Below are 5262 nucleotides of genomic sequence, written 5' to 3' on the forward strand. Positions count from 1 at the left end.
TTGAGCAATGGCATGGAATACCCTCTTCTGTATAGCCTTCCGTCCAGGATGGTGTAACGAGGAAGTTGATACATTAGTTTCCGAGCCTGATTTCGATCTTTTGGAAGAATTCCATTTTCGAGATACTCAACGATCGGGCTCATCCAGGTCGGCTCTGTCTCGATCATACACACATCTTCCTCGTCAGGCTCAGTAATACTGGGTGCTGACAGGTGTTCTACGGGTATAACATTCAGCTCCTCATTTTCGGCGGAGGTGGCGAGCCGAGCTAAAGCATCTGCATTTGAGTTCTGTTCTCGGGGAACCTGTTCGATTGCATAAAACTCAAAAAACTCTAATGCGGACTTTGCCTTCTCCAGATAAGCTGCCATTTTTGTGCCACGAGCCTGGTATTCTCCCAAGATTTGATTAACCACGAGCTGGGAGTCGCTGTAGCAATGTATAGCTTTGGCCTTGAGCTCTTTTGCTATTCGTAGTCCCGCAAGTAAAGCCTCGTACTTAGCTTCATTATTAGATGCTTTAAAGCCGAACCTTAACGCAGAGTGAAATTTGCTCCCTGCAGGAGTGATCAGAATAACTCCTGCCCCTGCTCCATTTTCATTTGACGAGCCGTCAACGTAGAGTTTCCACAGCTCGTGGGCCGTGGTTATTACCTCGTCGTCGGCTATACCAGTGCACTCCACTATAAAGTCTGCTAAGGCTTGTGCCTTAATGGTCGTTCTCGGATGGTAGGTGATCTCGAACTGTCCGAGCTCAACAACCCATTTAAGGAGTCGACCAGACGCCTCTGGTTTAGACAAGACTTGCCTTAGTGGTTGATCTGTTAGTACATGGATAGGATGTGCCTGAAAGTAAGGGCGGAGCTTGCGAGATGAGTGGATTAGGCTGAGGGCGAGCTTCTCCATTACTGGATATCTTGACTCTGCCCCCAGTAATCTTTTACTGATATAGTAGACGGGTTTCTGTACTCTCTCTTCTTCTCGAACGAGCACCGCGCTTATCGCGTGTTCGGTAGTTGAGAGGCATAGGAATAGTACTTCTCCTGTCTCAGGCTTCGATAGGATGGGCGGCTCGGCTAAGTGCTTTTTGAGCTTCTGAAAGGCTAGCTCGCACTCCTCTGTCCATTCGAACTTCTTACTTCCTTTTAATAAGTTGAAGAATGGGAGACTGCGGTCTGTCGACTTCGAGATGAACCTGCTCAGAGCTGCCATCCTGCCAGTCAAGCTTTGAACATCTTTATGCTTCCGAGGTGAAGGCATATCGATCAGGGCCTTTATTTTGTCCGGATTAGCCTCGATCCCACGAGAATTGACAATGAAACCCAGAAATTTTCCTGAAGACACCCCAAAAGTGCACTTCTGAGGATTCAACTTCATGTTGAACTTTTTGAGCACGCCAAAGCACTCTTCGAGGTCTTCAACATGGTTCTTGTTAAGTTGAGACTTAACAAGCATGTCATCAACATAAACTTCCATGTTGTTTCCTATTTGCTCTGAAAACATCATGTTTACGAGCCGCTGGTACGTGGCTCCGGCATTCTTGAGTCCGAACGGCATGACATTGTAGCAGTAGAGCCCTTTATCTGTGATGAAGCTCGTATGCTCTTGGTCGGGGGCGTGCATGGGAATCTGGTTATATCCAGAATAGGCATCCATGAACGACATCAGCCCATGTCCCGCCGTGGCGTCTACGAGCTGGTCAATTCTCGGCAGGGGAAAACAGTCTTTTGGGCAGGCCTTGTTGAGGTCCGAGTAGTCAATGCATGTTCTCCACGTCCCATTGGGCTTCAGAACCAACACTGGATTGGCCACCCAGTCAGGGTAAAAAACGTCCCTTATGAAATTATTTTCTTTCAGCCTGTCCACTTCCTCCTTTAGTGCTTTCTTTCTGTCTTCATCCAGCTGCCTTCGCCTTTGCTGCTTCGGGGGAAAGCTTTTGTCTATATTCAATGCGTGGCTCGCTACATTAGGGCTTATTCCCACCATGTCAGAGTGTGACCACGCGAAGACATCCTGGTTTTTCTTCAGAAAGCAAATTAATTGCTATTTTGATTCGTCTTGGAGGTGTTTCCCGACCTTCACCTTCTTTGAGGGATCAGCTTCCTCGAGCTGAACCTCTTCGAGCTCTTCCAAAGGTTGGAGGTCAACCTTTTCCTCAATCCTCGGATCGATCTCCTCATCAATTTCTAAAACTGTCCCATCTTTATTCTGTATGACAACGAGTGCTTGAGCGCTCGTTTGTTTCTTTCCCCTCAAGGAAATGCTGTAGCACTCCCTTCCTGCCAATTGATCTCCTTTCAATGTTCCGACTCCGCTCGGAGTTGGGAACTTAAGGGCTAGATGCCTTACAGATGAAACTGCCCCCAGCCCGACCAGGGCGGGTCTCCCGAGCAATACATTGTAGGCAGATGGTAACTCTACTACCACGAACTCCATCATCTTGGTCACCGAGACTGGATAGTCTCCCAAGGTCACAGGGAGTTCGATGGACCCCATACAGGTGGTTCCTTCTCCATTAAAGCCATACAACGTGGTTGCACAAGCCTTCAGGTCGCGAAGGGAGAGTCCCATTTTTTCTAGTGTTGCTTTATAAAGAATGTTAACTGAGCTCCCATTGTCTATGAGAACTCGGCGCACTCTTTTGTTGGCAAGCTGTAGGGTGATGACAAGTGGATCATGATGAGGGAACTGGACATGGGAGGCATCCTCCTCGGTGAAGGTTATAGGCTGAGTTTCAACCCTTTGGCTTTTTGGTGCCCTTGGTTCGGGTTCATAAGGAGACCCGTCCCCTGTCTTCAGCTCATTCACATATCGCTTTTGAGCATTTCTACCCCCTCCTGCGAGATGAGGACCTCCCGAGATGGTTATTACGTCCTCTCCATCTATCGGCGGAGGCCTGTCTTCTTCCCGAGATCGGGAGTTATTATTCTGTGCTGCCGGAAGCGCGGCTACTCTCTGGCTGGCAGTAGTCTGTCCAGTATTCTAGTTTTTGACATACTGCCGGAAATAACCTCTCGAGATCAACCCTTCGATCTCGTCCTTCAGCTGTCGGCACTCATCAGTTGTGTGTCCGGTGTCCCTATGAAACCGACAATACTTGCTGGAATCCCTCTTGGACTTTTGATTCCTCATAGGGTCCGGACGCCTGAAAGGGACCTGGTTTTCATTAGCCAGGTATATGTTTTCCCGAGACTCGTTGAGCTCGGTGTGCACTTTATATACGGAGAAATACCTTTCTCCTTTCTTCTTCTTTCCTCCATCAGCCTCGGGGTTATTTCCCTCGCTCTTTTTCCTCTTGGAGGGATTCTCTGAGGTAGGCTGTGGAACTGCTGGGTCAGCCAAGGTTGAGGCGGAGTTAATGTTTATCGTTGTAGTTTCGGTCTGCGAGGTCGCCTTGAGCGTTGACCTCGCCTCCTCTACATTGACAAATCTCTGCGCCCGTCTGTTAAACTCGGTTATCGACCACACCGGTTTCCCTTGCATGTCATCCCAAAGGGCACTCCCGGGTAAAACACCAGCTCGGATAGCCATTAGGTGCCCACTGTCATCCACATCTCGAGCTCGGGCGACATCAAGATTAAATCTTGTGAGATAGCTTTTCAGTGTTTCGCCCGGCTGTTGTCGGACGTTGGTCAAAGTGGATGCCTTTGGTCTGACTCCCATCATAGCCCGAAACTGCTTCTTGAAGTCCCTAGACAACTGATCCCATGAGGTTATCGAGTGTCTCTTGTACTTCTCGAACCAACTCTTGGCAGGTCCGGCTAATGATGTTGGAAACAACATGCATCTGAGCTCGTAACCCACGTTACTAGCTCTCATGATAGTGTTGAATGTACTCAGGTGGCTACATGGGTCAGTTTTCCCTCAAACGCTGGGACGTGAGGAATCCGGAACCCTTGGGGAAACTGAGTGTTAGAAATATTGGGAGCAAACGGCTCGAGCTCCTCATCAGAGTCCTCATATCGACCGTTCCCTCGTTCATTCTTCAAAAGCCTAAAGGATTTTTCGAGCTGATAAATCCTTTCTTGGACTAGGTCCTTAGGCGGTGTCTGGAATTGCCAGTCATTGATTATGATCCCAGGCTCGCGTCTCCGTGAGGGATCTCTACGCCCATTTAGGTGATTCCTTAGGTCCGGATTCGTCTGATCTCCCTTCCCCCTGCTCTGATTCAGATGATTCCGCAGGTCGGGACGGGTCTTGCGGCTTCTAGTATTTTTACGACCTCGGTCGCGTTTACTGACGGACCTGGTTTCTCCGGACTCGTCACTGGTGAAACTTACTGATCGGTCGTTTCGAGATGGGTTCTTCCCATGTCGCCTTGTCTCCGCAGTGCGAGACCGGGACGTCTGACTTCTCTCAGATTGTGCGCCTCTCCGCTCCTGGAAAGTCTCCCTGTGTCCTTGCCTATCCCCCGTACGCCCTTGATCCTGATTCTGAACAGGTTGAGCGTTTCTACGAGGAGGTGAAGGATATCTTACGGGAGATGGAGGGAACCGTATAGGTGATGGTGGCTGCCTCCCTTGCTTCGGCCTAGAGGGTCCAGAATTTGCCCGAGATGGGCCAGTTGCGTTCGGTGCACTACCAGGAACCTGAGTCCGAGCCTTGGTAGGAGCTCGGTTATTCTCAGTTCCTGCAGGTGCTTCCGCAGGTGTATTAGGCGGGACCCGAGCTCGGGTACTCCTCTGAGGCCTAGAAGGAGAAGATGGCTCTGCTGGTGCTGGAGGTTGTGCCGGCCTCCTTGTGGCAGCATTTTTTCGTGGACGTCCACGAGGCCTCCGGGGAGGAACGTGCACGTCCCTTGGAGGAGGGACTTGGTCTTCGCGCGGAGGCGGGGGATGAGCCACCTGTGCCTCTGCGGCTATCCTAGTCAACTCCTCGTTACGTTTGTTGGCTTCTGCCAACAACTGTTTCAGCTGCCGATTCTCCAATTCTACAATAGGGACATAACGTTCAGGGTTATAGTACATGTCCTCATCCCTTGGTTGTGGAGGTGGTCCCCGGGAATCAGAGGACCCACTCCTTTCATCAGCGTCCGGGTTCTCCATTGGCTGTTTTCCAGGACGCCTTGGGTAATTTTCTTCAGGAGTGTTCTGATTGTTTGCAGCCATGAATCTCTCAGGGATGAATGCTTGAGTTCAACTCTCAATGAAAGCACCAAACTGTTGACGCCGTTTTTCGTCAACAGATAAAAGAAGAGAGCACGTAAACAATTAAAGACAATGGCCAAAAGAAACAAACGAATCAAACACACGGTTTTTTACGT

This window comes from Humulus lupulus, chromosome 3 (assembly GCF_963169125.1).
Source record: "Humulus lupulus chromosome 3, drHumLupu1.1, whole genome shotgun sequence".
Classification (NCBI taxonomy): Eukaryota; Viridiplantae; Streptophyta; class Magnoliopsida; order Rosales; family Cannabaceae; genus Humulus; species Humulus lupulus.